Genomic DNA, 15,475 nt, shown 5'->3' with positions numbered 1-15,475 from the left:
GAAGAGCTTCGTGAGGGTGGGAGATTCTGCAGCAAGAGAGGCCTCTTGAGAAAAGCAAAGGTCATCTATGGAGCCAGCTTCTTATCTATTCCTCTAAACCCAACATACAAGCAACCGTGATTCTCCACTAACGATGCCTAGAATATTTTTGGTTTGCTTCGTAGAATAATAGGAGTTTCCCCATCCTTGCTAAAATGTAGATTTGCCTTAGGTTTGCAACACTACTGGGTTGGTGTTTTTTAAAATTGTGTACTTTAATATCAGATTTCCAGAAAACAGGAACAAAGCAAAGCAATGTGATAATGAGACAAATGGAAAATACATTGTTGTGCCTATCGCTTAGAATCCAGAGGTCTGAAATTTATTATCCTAGTCAAGGACTCTTACTCAAATCTAGTGTAAGACAGCTGCACATTAAGACACTAACAGCATTCTGGAGTTGCCTGGAAAGATACATGTCGCCACAGAAAGATGTTATAGGTGAAAGTGTATTATGAGTGTAAAATGTCCTGTTACAACGAAGGTAGTTATAATGGTGTTTAAAGAATTTTTCAGCTAATGTATAATAAACTTATATCAGAAAGAGTGTTTATAGTTCCCAAAGAAACTTCACATAGGGCATGAGATGTATTTATTATAAACTTAAAAGGGAGTATTTGTCATGCAGCAGCAGAGCCTGGGCGGGACATTTGCACTCTCATGGGGAAAGTATATCCCACTTTTCCTTATTAGCAATGGAATTTAAATGCATTAAGCCCCCACTTATTTTTAGTAATGTCAGGGGAAAAAAAAGATCAATATACAAATCAATCTTCCCTTCCTCAATAGCGTCAGATGAAAGCATACAGCAGATTTGGGCCACTATCAGAAAAGCAGGCAGCAACAGGAACCATAGTTCATGGAGTTGGAGGACAAAAGCACAACGGCTAATGAGGAAAGGGGACAAAAAAGAATGAGATAAACATGGAAAATTGGGTAAAGAATTGGAGGAAAACATGTGATCAAGGAGAACTTTGAAGAAAATAGGGAGAGTGCCTAGCAATTAAATACATTAACCTCTTATCTCTTGGGGTAACTTCAGTCTTAAGTCATGTATTTTGACTATTTCCTTTTGTGGCTTTACATGTATGATGGCTTTCTTCTGGTCTCTGCTCTAGGTATATACTTTCTAACAGAAAACAGCCGCCAAATTTGGTCAATTCTTTGTTCTTCACACAGTTATGACTTAATTCCAGAAAGATATAGGGTTATTAAAGATCAGGATTCAAGCAGATCAGAAGAACATTATGTCAGCCTCTGGCTTTTGCTGATAGTTTTGTATTTTGATTACAAACAAAAATCTCAACATGCCAGCCAAATAATGGAAGGGGAAAAAAAGTAAAAAAGAATTCTCTGTGAAAGAAAAGTGAAGGAAATCATCATTGATATACAAACATTTAGTCATGTTCAAATAGATTAAGAGGGCAATAAGGAAACAGAACATAAAAGTCTCTGCAAAGAAACACAGTGGCACTTGTTATCATGCTCTCCTAAAATAAAATGATGTTAGAAGAAAAGTAGCAGAACTGTGCTTAAAGTTATGAAAACACAGCCCCAAAAAGCCTACACCCCCAAGCAATGGCACAGACAAAAGGAATAGAATAACCTGGCAAAATTGCTACAAATGAACATGGGGCGTTAGGTGCTTTGGAAAATTCCTCTGGAGCCTCAATCCTCAAAGATATTTAGGCATCTTTTTCCCATTAGGCATCTAAATACTTTTGAGGATCTAGGCCTAGGTGCTTATATGAATCTTTAGGTGATAAACACCTTTAAAAATTAGGGCTTTGATACATTACCGGGGACACTTGGTGCTCCTGTAATATAAATAAATAATTAAGGAGGATTTTTACGGCTATTGATTCTCTGAAGAAAAAAAAGTGTCAACTGATGTAAATATTTGCACTAAAACCAAACTGAACACAGCCAATTTTTAAATGACTAACAAAAGTCCATATACTGCCTTCAGTCCACATGCACAGCAGTGGTGAGCTGGAGCCAGTTCGCACCGGTTCGCTGCCCTTTTAGAACCTCGTGGGACAACCGATTCTAAAAGGGCTTCTAACTTTAACAACCGGTCAAAAGTGGTGCCTTAGGCGCCGACTCTGTGGGTGCTCCGGGGCTGGAGCACCCACGGTGAAAATTTGGTGGGTGCAGAGCACCCACCAGCAGCTCCCTGCCCGGCCCCGCTCCACCTCCTCCCCTGAACGCACTGCCTCACTCTGCTTCGCTGACCCCCGACTTCCCGTGAATCAGCTGTTCGCATGGGAAGCCTGGGAGGGCTGAGAAGCAGGCGGTGGCTTCGTGCTCAGGCCCAAGGAGGCGGAGGTGAGCTAGGGCGGGGGGGCACGAGGAGGGCCACCTGCACCACAGCAGGTAACCTGGGGGCAGGGGTGCAGGGGAACTGCTCCCCGCCCCAACTCACCTCTGCCTCCCCGGGCCTGAGTGCGAATCTGCTGCCTGCTTCTCAGTCCTCCCAGGCTTCCTGCACAAACAGCTGATTTGCAGAAAGCCGGGGGGCAGGGACGTGGAGAAGCAGAGAGGGGCGGCGTGTTCAGGAGAGGAGGCGGAGCGGAGGTAAGGTGAGCTGGGGCCGGGTGCAGGGCAGGGAGCTGCCGGTGGGGGTTCTGCACCCACCAAATTTTCCCTGTGGGTGCTCCAGCCCCAGAGCACCCACAGAGTTGGTGCCTAAGGCACCACTTTTGACGTGATCAGTGTGGGGAGCGGCCGCTCCCCCTACTCCTCCCCAGCTATGCTACCCCGACCCTAGGAGCCAGAGGGACCTGCCAGATGCTTCCTGGGAGCCGCCCCAGGTAAGCACTGCAGGGACTCCCCACCTTGTCCCCTGGCAGGTCCCTCTGGCTCTTAGGGGCAGGGTGGGCACCCACTACAGTGACCCACAAGACCCTCCTGCCCAGTTCTGGGAGCAGTCAGGGGAAGCGGGTGGATGGGGCAGGGATTCCTTGGGGCATCAAGTAATGCAGGGGGTTGGATGGGGCAAGAGTCCCCGGGGCTGGGGGTGGGCCACAACCCCCTCGTGGGGTGAGGAGGGAACCAGTTAAGATTTTGGCAGCTCATCACTGATGCAGAATAATGATAATGGGAGTTCTAAGTGCCAAATAAGGGCTTGGGTTAAGGTAGCATGGTGAATGTCAGAGGTGAGGCAGGTGTTTTTTTAAGTTATTTTATTTTAATTTTCTTTTATTAACTCCAAATGCATTTGGTATACTTTATTCTTTAGGGGCACATTAAAAATACAGCAGTAAGGGACGCCTATCTACTTCACTATTAAGGGATAATGCTATTTTAAGGTTACTGAGTAGAGATCTGCATTTATACCACACAATTTATAGCACTCATTGATCTTTGTCTGTGGAAGGAATAGGTTGTTTTGCCATCGAAGCTGGGAGAAAATGTCTGGATTTCATTTTATGAAGTGTACAAAGTGAAACTGAAAAAGGGCTAGGACTTTCAGATTTATACAGATGAGACACTTTAGTAGAGTATTTTCAATGCTGTGTAACTGATACGCAGACTGTCACTCGCTGATGGACACTGGTTAGTGGATGAGCTGTCTAGCTCATCCTTGCCTAGACTAGTTCAAAATAAAAAGATATCCCAGTGGGTGACTATCACTGTAACCTGTGATCTGTTTCACTGGCCCATTTCCTGTGTCAATGGAGATCTTAGAAGTTGCATGCTTTCAGATCTTTGGACATGCTTTGTGTTTTGTACATAACGTTAAAAACTTGTACAGTGGTTGACTACAAAAATCAACATTTACTAAAGAATATTCTACACCAGTGGTTCTCAACCAGGGGTATGTATACCGCTGGGGGTACTCAGCTCTTCCAGGGGTACATCAACTCATCTAGACATTTGCCTAGTTTTACAACAGGCTACATAAAAAGCGAAGTCAGTACAAACTAAAATTTCATGCAGACAATGATTTGTTTATACTGCTCTGTATAATATACATTGAAACACAAGTACAATATTCATATCCAAATTCATTTATTTCATTATATGGTAAAAATGAGAATGTAAGCAATGTCAGTAACAGTGTGCTGTGACCCTTTTGTGTTTATGTCTGATTTTATAGCAAGTAGTTTTTAAATGAGGGGAAACTTGGGGTATGCAAGAAAAATCAGACTCCTGTAAGAGGTACAGTAGTCTGGAAAGGTTGAGAATCACTGTTCTACACTATGGGCTGGTACTAAGGTAATGCATTACTAGAACAAAGACAGATCCAGCATCTGAGATACTTCAAATAGGAACGAAATGTGGTGTTATGACAAATTATTGTGGTATCAGAGATATCATGGTAAAGTATTTTTTTTTATTTTTCCCTTTTTAAAATTTATATATATGTGTGTGTGTGTCTTTGATGAAGTGACAGAACTCACACCATCAAGCCTGACTTTGCATAGGAGACTGCTGACACTCAGATGGATCATACTGAAAGCTGGAAGTATAGCTCGGTCACTCAACGGGGTAATATCACTAATCCCCATTTCTACAAATCTTTTATTTACAGGGAAAACTAGTAAAATGGGCAGAAAGCCAACCCTAAATGTCAAGCTCTACCACCTGTGTTGGAAATTCCATAAACTATAGCCACTGATCTGAGCTTAGCAGCCGTTCAGGCATTACATAGGCCCTTAACAAGAAGTTCAGGTATAGCCAATCCCTTACAAAACCTGCCGGAACAGCCTTGTAAGAGTCAAGGGTTGGTAACTGAGCACACAGCATGTGAAATGTGTAAATTCTATGGTGGTAAGTATGACATCCACAGTCTGCAAATAGGATAGGCTGCACTTGTCTACCTTTTAAGTTTGACTGCTGGTGGACCCTGGAAGTTTCACAGTAGTAAGCTTCTACGTTTCCTGAACCAGAGATATTTGGCTTTCAGCATTTAGTAATATATCTCAGGCTGGTGCATCTGAGGAGTTTCTCAATTCTTGACAGGAACCGTTGAGCTCTGGGCGCTCCACAGTTTGTGTTAGTGAAGCTTTCTATCTTCCTTTAATCAGACACTTCATTTTAACAGAGCTTAAAAAGAGAAATCAGCAGAAACAAGCCTACTCAACTTCCAGAGATTAGAAAATATCCCAGACACCACTGTCTGTAAAGCTTCTAAATTCTCAAAACCTATCTATGTGGCTCACAGATCTTACAAACTCGAGGCTATGCTGTAAAGTGTGATGTATTCAGTTAGAGCTTAGAAACCAAACCAGGTTAGTCTACATGCCATCTAATTTATTCAAGCCAGAGTATTGTCTTGCAGTGCCAAAGTTCAAATTTGGTTTAGATGATAACTTCAAAGTTATGATGCTCATCAAAATCTGCTAAAAATAGCTAAAGATGAGTAGGAAAATCAAAGTCTGAGAACTGGCTTTCTTGTGAGATTTTGATGTTTTGGGCTTCTGGTCAGGCTATTTCTGTTGATGGTTTTGCCTTTCTTGAAGTGTTTCATCTCTTTTGCTTCCAGTTCTGGAAGGAACCTACATGTACACTGGAAAAAAAAAATCCCTTTAACTCAACATGTTGGAGACTGGGAAAAAGTTGAGGCTAGGGAAAACAGCTAGATGTTGATTAGAGAGGCATGGGGGGTGTAGTCCATTTTGGTATGTGATATTTTTAATAATTTAGAAAACAAACTATCAAGTTATAGGATTTCTGACATCAAACATTAAAAAGCTATAGCTACTTTTCACAGAGACAGACACTTTCCACGAGCTATGTGCAAATCCTTAGTTGATAGTCCTTTCAAATGGTCATTCAGGCTATTTTATATTGAACTTGGACGTAAGTTAAGCTTTCTTGTTTTGTGAAGCACATACACCAATAAAATATTCACAGGAATCGGTGACCAGTATTTTAACCTGTAACTGCCTGACAGCTAAATATGGTCGATAATCTTTGCTGTCAGATTCAAAGAAAAATGCCCAGTTTGGGGTTTGAGACTCTCAGTTTTTAAATACTTAGGAATCAAATACCTTTTCCTTTGATGCCCTTGGGAAATATTAGCTCTCAAATGGCCTCTAAATGACTGCACTGCAGATTACACTTTAGAAGCACAACAAGGAGGAGAGTCTCTGTAGTTTGTCATCCCCTGTCACCAACCAGTGTTTTGATATTTTTCTTTGCCAAACATGAAAAATGTCTGATATTTCAGTGAGTAAGAGAAGGTAATGCTTGTGATTACAACTACAAATAAGGGATTCATAGACAACTTTCAGAATAGATGAAAGACTCCCTCCACCCCCGTTTTTTGTTTGTGGTTTTTTTTAAATAAAAAGTGGTCCAGATTCCCAGCTGGTATAAATTGGAATAGCTCTGTTGTAGTCAATGGAGTAACACTGATTTAAACCAGCTGAGGATCTGGCCCTTTGGTGCCTGAATTTTCCTTTGGATTTCACTTAAAATCTAGTTCCAAGGTGGCAAATTGCAGATCCTCCCAGGAGAAGTGTGGCTCCCTAATAACTCCCACTTCAGGACTTTGTCTCCCCATCTGAAACTGATCAGTCAGTGAGTGTTAGTGAAGTAGAAGAGCTGTAGTAACTCCTCCTTAGCTGAAGAGGAAGCCAGTACTAGAATTGCACAAGAGTTGTACAATCAAACCTAAAGATAAAGCTGCCTGGTTTTGGGGTTTCATTGGAAACTTAAAATTCAGAGCAGCAGGGTCAAAAAGATTTGGCAACGACTTTTCTAAACAAGGAAACTAACCCTTTGACAAATGTCAGCTAAGTGTCTCACGGATCTGGAAAGAGTTTAACTGCTAGTTTAAAATGGGACAAAAGCATAGTCAGCTTTATTTCTGTTTTACACTGCTGTAAATTCACCAGTATGACCCAGCATAAAAAGAAAATACACATTTCATCCCTATTCCGCATTCTGATGGACCTAAACTGAACTAAATCCTTTGTCAAGATCTAATCTATTCCCTGCCAAAGAATAATCCAGTAGTAAGAGAATACTTATAAACAAGTAACAAAAATAAAGTACAGTTTGCCATTTATTTGTGATTAGGCGAATAAGTTAACTGGATATCGTAATCTATTTAGACTAAGACTGGTGAGTGTTGTTTGAAAAATATATTTGTCACAAACATGCTTTTGATTCAGTTCTCTTTCTATCTCCTTCAAAGAAAATTAAGGTTGAAAGTGTACATATTTTACTCTTTACTTATTAAATTTCAATAATATGATATATGTGTGGAATACTTGCCATACAATGATTCACCTGGTTGGTTATGTCAAAAGTATTACTGTCATGTCACAAAACATGCTGCATCCCAAAGTGAATTATTGTTGAATATTTGGTTAGAGATGAGAAAACATCATGACACTTATTTCAGAATGAAAGATCAGTGCAGAATTAATAATGTAATCTACATGTGCAGGGCAGAAATTTACTTTGCACAGCATTAAAGTTAAATTATTGTATCTCTTGGCTGACCCACCAAAAAGGTTAATTGATAACAGAAACTTTTTTTTTCAGTCAACCAGACCCTAACAATTAAAGATCTTTTATTTTATCGAGTCAGGGAAACTTCTTGATTATAAATCAAACTTCAGATGTACACAGAAATTTATTGCTCTAAATGGAGATATTTTGCAGTGCTTTACGTTTTGAAATTAATGGAAGTTGGGAAAATGTATTAAACATGCCAAATGCAAAAAGCCAATGATGTACCGAATCCTGAAATCCCTGAAATTCAGTGCCATGACATGCCATCAGTTTTTATGCTGAACTTCCTATTGAAATGGATTAGTATTCTCCTCAAATTTTCACTTTTACTAATTCCCTTCAAAAGGTCCTGCCTTCCAGGCCACTTTGTCCTTTTAGCAAAGGAGAACTGAACATAAAAGCAACATTGAATGGCATTGAAAGGAACTACCTGCTCCTTTAAATAATTTTACACTAATAAAATAAATTTAAAAATATTCCTGGATGAAAACATCTTTTTTCAGGGAACAATGTTCTAAAGAAGGGGAATTAGACATATATATATTTAACACACATACAGTATAGCTATTGCTGTGAAGATCTGTAATAGAAAGACAATTAATAAACTTTAATATACTTATTGCCAGACTGCATGCTACAATTTATTTTTGTCCAGCTAGAATAGGATATAAATGTGATTAACTCAGCTGAAGCAAAATGGAATTTTCACAGTGTCTTTAAATTAAGAAGCACCGTGTTCAAGCAAACCCGTTTCCTTTTTGAATTTCATAACTTTACTTCTCCATATCGTGTTTTAAATGTGCTGGTCCTTTGGGGGAATGTCAAATCTACTCCCAAACCTGATTCTTAATGGGAGTGCGACATTCAATGGTCTGGCTGCAATGTGCTTATCTTAATTTGACATTATGAAATGGAAATTCTTGGCAGGCAGAGGAAGAAAATATTTTTCTAGACACTAAACTTAAACAAATACCTAGAAAGGATGTTGATGGAGGGAGGGGGGAGAAATCACATGGACTCATTGGCCATTATCTTTGAAAACTCGTGGCAAACCGGGGAAGTCCCGGATGACTGGAAAAAGGCTAATGTAGTGCCAATCTTTAAAAAAGGGAAGAAGGAGGATCCTGGGAACTACAGGCCAGTCAGCCTCACCTCAGTCCCTGAAAAAATCATGGAGCAGGTCCTCAAAGAATCAATCCTGAAGCACTTGCATGAGAGGAAAGTGATCAGGAACAGCCAGCATGGATTCACCAAGGGAAGGTCATACCTGACTAATCTAATCGCCTTTTACTGGTTCTGTGGATGAAGGGAAAGCAGCGGATGTATTGTTTCTTGACTTTAGCAAAGCTTTTGACATGGTCTCCCACAGTATTCTTGTCAGCAAGTTAAGGAAGTATGGGCTGGATGAATGCACTATAAGGTGGGTAGAAAGCTGGCTAGATTGTCGGGCTCAACGGGTAGTGATCAATGGCTCCATGTCTAGTTGGCAGCCGGTATCAAGTGGAGTGCCCCAAGGGTCGGTCCTGGGGCCGGTTTTGTTCAATATCTTCATAAATGATCTGGAGGATGGTGTGGATTGCACTCTCAGCAAATTTGCGGATGATACTAAACTGGGAGGAGTGGTAGATACGCTGGAGGAGAGGGATAGGATACAGAAGGACCTAGACAAATTGGAGGATTGGGCCAAAAGAAATCTGATGAGGTTCAATAAGGATAAGTTCAGGGTCCTGCACTTAGGATGGAAGAATCCAATGCACTGTTACAGACTAGGGACCGAATGGCTAGGCAGCAGTTCTGCGGAAAAGGACCTAGGGGTGACAGTGGACGAGAAGCTGGATATGAGTCAGCAGTGTGCCCTTGTTGCCAAGAAGGCCAATGGCATTTTGGGATGTATAAGTAGGGGCATAGCGAGCAGATCGAGGGACGTGATCGTTCCTCTCTATTCGACATTGGTGAGGCCTCATCTGGAGTACTGTGTCCAGTTTTGGGCCCCACACTACAAGAAGGATGTGGATAAATTGGAGAGAGTCCAGCGAAGGGCAACAAAAATGATTAGGGGTCTAGAACACATGACTTATGAGGAGAGGCTGAGGGAGCTGGGATTGTTTAGCCTGCAGAAGAGAAGAATGAGGGGGGATTTGATAGCAGCTTTCAACTACCTGAAAGGGGGTTCCAAAGAGGATGGCTCTAGACTGTTCTCAATGGTAGCAGATGACAGAACGAGGAGTAATGGTCTCAAGTTGCAGTGGGGGAGGTTTAGATTGGATATTAGGAAAAACTTTTTCACTAAGAGGGTGGTGAAACACTGGAATGCGTTACCTAGGGAGGTGGTAGAATCTCCTTCCTTAGAGGTTTTTAAGGTCAGGCTTGACAAAGCCCTGGCTGGGATGATTTAACTGGGAATTGGTCCTGCTTCGAGCAGGGGGTTGGACTAGATGACCTTCAGGGGTCCCTTCCAACCCTGATATTCTATAATTCTATGATTCATGGCAAATGTTCATTTTGGTAAATTTTACCTTAAGGTCAAGAAACAATATCCAGAGTTAAGGTTTTTAATTTTGCTTAATATTCTTCTAATTACTGTTTTCATACAGAAAGAACAATGGAATACAGCATCCATACACAATACTTTCATAAGAAGTTTTACTACATCATAAATTCACTTGTCTAATTCCTCAAAGAGCTTGTTTTTTCCCCCTTCCACTGTGCCAGCTCGCCTATCCGTGTGAAGAAGCAGAACTGTGTAAGGACAGAGCCTTGATTACACCCCATGCACCTGGTGGTATAGTTACGCCAGCACCTTGGGGAGTGTAAGCTGTGATAAGTACAGACCTCTTGAAGTGTACTCCCTCTCCTGTGCAGTGGGGTAACTAAAAAGGGAGATTTTGACTCCTGCTACGAATTGTCAGTCTCATCTAGGGTGACCAGATGTCCCGATTTTATAGGGACAGTCCTGATTTTTGGGTCTTTCTTATATAGGCTCCTAATACCCACCCCCCCACACCCTGTCCTGATTTTTCACACTTGCTGTCTGGTCACCCTTGTCTCATTCTTTAGGCCTATAACAAAAGGGTAGGAAGAATACAAAATGCAAAGCAACACAAACAAACAAGTAAAAAAATTAAACACTCAGAGGTGTGCTTGACTTCCTAAAACACCTATCTTAAATAAATCCAACGCTTTTACACCTATGGCTGTGCGGAATACAACTTAAGGAGATCTTTCTATTCTAGGGATTGGGGAGCATTTTATCATTTACCTTGTAAGAGCCCTTCTTGTGTGCTGCTGAGTTAGACAAAGAAAGCCTATTCTGCATCAAAAGGATTTATTTTTTTCAGTGGCTCAATAGGATAGCTTAAGCTGTTACTAATGTTACATTAAACCATATTTTGGGACCAATTCTGACCTCACTGAAATCAATTAAAAATGGTTTATGGATTTAAGTAGGAAGAGGTTTGGGTCTTTTAATTGCAGAGGGAGAATCATCATCATTTTCCATAGTTAAAAAAAAGGATTAAAGTCTTTCTCCCCCAAACATTGTAAACAGCATATACAACTGCCATAAATCATTACTCACATGTGACATACATACTAAGGGGTGTTTATGCAAGATGTACAGCCAAATAGTGAAGCCACCACTCACCTAATGCATTTTAATAAATATCGTTATAGTCACACACAAAAATTCTACCCATTCACATGGAAATGTCTTGTGTTCTTTACTAATACTGTCACTCCTCATTCAGACAATTTCATCTGCTCTTTTGAGATCTGTCAAAAAAAAAAAATCTGTGACTGAATCTTTAAGTGCCTACTGAAAAGCTGTGAACAAGCCACTACCTTGATCAAGTGTTATTTCACCCTCTGAAACCCCAGCACACAAGGGACCCAAGTTGTAGAACATAAGTAGAGTCAAGAAACTAATGTCCAATCCACATCATCTTTGTAAATAATGGCAAGTTGTTTTTAATATTTTTGGCACAAAATAAATAAAGACAGAAAATTAGGAAATGAGCCTCTGTCAGTAAGCAGGTGCTACAGAGTAGTTTGTAAAAACATAGCAGCTCCACTGTTCTTAAAGACCAACTGACACCTCATAGGAATCGCAGAGGAAATTTCTTCCTATACAATATGTCTCATAGTTTTCTTCTATTTTATCTTAGCTCAGGGACAAATCAAACAACCACGTAAGTTGCTGAGAAAAATAGAATCTAGTTTAAGAGCGGATCCAATTTTTCTTATTGTTCCTCACAAAGCCACTGTGGTTTCTTCAGAATTTCTTGTGGGATAGCCTTAGAGTGAGAGACAAAGAGGCAGTATTGAATTAACTTTGGGCTATAGTGGGGTTCACATTATAGGCCTGGGCTCAGAAATAAGAGGCAGTAAGAACTCTGTACACAGGCTACCTGGATCTTGGGTCTAGGTATGTAGGTCCTGGTCTATGAGTTTAGGTCAGATTTAGCAGCATTAGATTGGTTTAGCCCTGCACCCGTCCACACTACGAAGCCATTTTTTCTGACTTTAAGGGCTCTTAAAACTGGTTTCTATACTCCTCCCCGATGAGTGGATTAGCACTGAAATCGCCCTCACTGGGTCAAATGTGGGGTAGCGTGGACGCAATTAGACGGTATTGGCCTCCGGGAGCTATCCCAGAGTGCTCCATTGTGGCCGCTCTGGACAGCACTCTCAACTCAGGTGCACTGGCCAGGTAGACAGGAAAAGCCCCGCGAACTTTTGAATTTCGTTTCCTGTTTGGCCAGTGTGGTGAGCTCATCAGCAGAGGTGACCATGCAGAGCTGTTCAGCACGGGTGACCATGGAGTCCCAGAATCACAAAAGAGCTCCAGCATGGACCCAACGGGAGGTACTGGATCTGATCGCTGTATGGGGAGATGAATCAGAACTCCGTTCCAAAAGATGAAATGTCAAAATATTTGAAAAAAAAAATGTCCAAGGACATGAAGGACAGAGGCTATCACAGGGACCCGCAGCAGTGCCGAGTGAAACTTAAGGAGCTTAGGCAAGCCTACCAAAAAACCCCAAGAGGCAAATGCCCAAGAGGCAAATGCGGTCAGACCCCCAGACGTGCTGCTTCTGTGATGATCTGCATGCAATTCTAGGGGGTGTCCCTACGACTGTCCCACCCCTGTATGTGGACTCCTGCGGGGGGGGGGGAGAGGAGGAGGAAGGAAGTCTCATGCAACAGGGAGGAGGATTTTGGGGATGAGGAAGATGAGGAGGAGGGGTAGGTTGAAGATCATTTGCCTGGTGTGTGCTGCGAAACCATGGTCCCCGACAGCCAGGAACTGTTTATCACCTTGGATCCAATACCCTCCCAACCCTGGCTTCCAGACCATGAAGGTGGAGAAGGCAGCTTTGGTGAGTGTACCTTTGTAAATGAAATACACAGTGTATGTGTGTGGGTGGGTGGGTGTTTAGTTGGGTTTGTGCTGCACGTTAATTCGAAAACTGCAGCCCCTCCTTTTAAATGGCCAACCCATTTTAAAGGGCCAACCCAATGGTTGCTTGGTATGTGAAATGAGGGTGCTGCTGTTTTAAAACAATTCCCACATGTTAGGAAGGTTAAAGAAGCCAAAAGACTATGTCTTACCATGTCTGCCTGCAAGCCAAATTCTGTTGCCCACCGTCCCTCAATGTAAGAGGCAAAATGTGACCTTGTAAAGAAACCACACGTGCTATGTAATTTTAACAGCTTGGTTCACCATGAAAGTCTACCCACTGTTCTATAAAATGTCTCTTTTTAAAGACTAATCTCCCTTTTTTCCCCTCCCACAGCTGCAAATGTTTCAACGTTCCCCCTATCATCTCCGTCCCAGAGGCTATCAAAGACTAGAAGCCGAAAAAATGCACTCGCGAGAAAATGTTCTGAGCTCATGCAGGCCTCCAGTGCTGAAAGAACCCAGCACAATACGTTGAGGGAGACAATGTCAGAGTCCAGGAAAGCACAAAATGAACACGAGGACAGGAGGGACAAGTGAGAAGAGAGGTGGCATTGGCGTGATGAAAGGAGGCAGGATGCAATGCTGAGATTACTGGAGGATCAAACTGATATGCTCCAGCATATGGTTGCGGTGCAGGAAAGGCAGCAGGAGCACAGACTGCCACTGCAGCCCCTGTGTAACCAACTGCCCTCCTCCCCAAGTTCCATAGCCTCCTCACCCAGACGCCCAAGAATGCGGTGGGGGGGCCTCCGAGCACCCAACCACTCCACCCCAGAGGACTATCCAAGCAACAGAAAGCTGGCATTCAATAAGTTTTGAAGTGCAGTGTGGCCTTGGGTCCCCAAGGATAACTATAGGCATTTCAACATCCCCAACGGTTATTTTCTGGTCTGGAAAGTAAGTCCCTTGCTGCAGCTGTTCCCACAGACCATAGTTCCTGAAGATGCAAGCATCATGTACCTTTCCTGGACATCCCACGTTGATGATGGTGAAATGTTCCTTGTGATCCACCAGTGCTTGCAGCACCATTGAAAATTACCCCTTTCAGTTTATGTACTGGCTGCCTTGATGGTCCGGTCCCAAGATGCGTTCCGTCTATCGCAACCACCACAGTTAGGGAATCCCATTGCAGCAAAGCCATCCCACTCTGACCTGCACATTTCCCAGAGTCACTACCCTTGACAGCAGCAGCTCAGTGATCACATTGGCTACTTGCATCACAGCAGCCCCCACAGTAGATTTGCCCACTCCAAATTGATTCCCTACTGACCGGTAGCTGTCTGGCATTGCAAGCTTCCAGAGGGCTATCGCCACTCACTCATGAGCTGTGAGGGCTGCTCTCATCTTGGTATTCTGGCGCTTCAGGGCAGCGGAAAGCAAGTCACGAAGTTCCATGAAAGTGCCCTTACGCATATGAAAGTTTTGCAGCCATTGGGAATCATCCCCGACCTGCAACATTATGTGGTCCCACTAGTCTGTGCTTGTTTCCCAGGCCCAGCATCAGCATTCCACGGCATAAGCCTGCCCCATTGCCACCAGGATGGCCAAATTTCTGGGGCCCGTACTTTGAGAGAAGTCTGTGTCCATGTCCTCATCACTCTCCTCTCCGTGCTGCCATCACAACTGCCACGGTGATCTGAGCAGGCTCCACGCTTGCCGTGGTATGGCGTGAGCAGGAGAGCAGAGTGGCAGTGGAAGCAGCGGGTGGATGATGATGCTGACAGCAATATGTCGCCCGCACGGAAGAAAAAAGCACAAAATGATTGTCAGCTGTTGCTTTCATGGGGGGCAGGTAGGCTAGCAGCAGATGGGGCTGCTAGCTGGGAGAGCAGCCTGACACAGAATGGCCCCCTCAAGGATTGAACTCACAAGACTGGGTTTAGCAGGCCAATGCTCAAACCACTGAGCTATCCCTCTGCCAATAGGCCAGGAAGGACTGAATCTCCATTAGACAAAACTTAAGGAGGAGAATGACCTGAGTCACTCCCATTTATGTGCAGGCGCCCTTGACAGACTTTACCGAGATCTGCCAGGAGCACTCATGTCTGCCCAGGCACCCCGACTGACCAGACCAAGAGCACCCAGGAGACGAGGATGGCTACTAGTCATACTGCACTATCTGCTGCCACAGGCAATGAGCTGTTGCTGTGTCATAATGCAGTCCCACGTCTGCCAGCACCCAGGAGATGTATGGTGACGGTGAGCTGAGCGGGCTCCATGCTTGCCATGGTATGGTTTCGTAGTGTAGACATACCCTAGGAGAACAGTCTCCTCACCTGCTTACTCCCTTCCATCCCTGGAACAAGCAGGTTGGGATGAGCAGGGAATGGTGGAGCCAAAGCTTCATCCCCTCTTACCGTCTGGTCACAATTGCTGAAGCAGCACCGGGTAGGTATTAATCTACTGCTAGCCTATACCAGCAATTAATTACTATCTCCCAGGAACAAGGAGGAAACGGGAGAAGCTTTGTGATGCAGAGGTGTGTTTCAACTTCTTATCATT

Source organism: Lepidochelys kempii, chromosome 11 (genome assembly GCF_965140265.1).
Source record: "Lepidochelys kempii isolate rLepKem1 chromosome 11, rLepKem1.hap2, whole genome shotgun sequence".
In the NCBI taxonomy this organism is placed as follows: domain Eukaryota; kingdom Metazoa; phylum Chordata; order Testudines; family Cheloniidae; genus Lepidochelys; species Lepidochelys kempii.
This window is presented reverse-complemented; position numbering follows the sequence as displayed.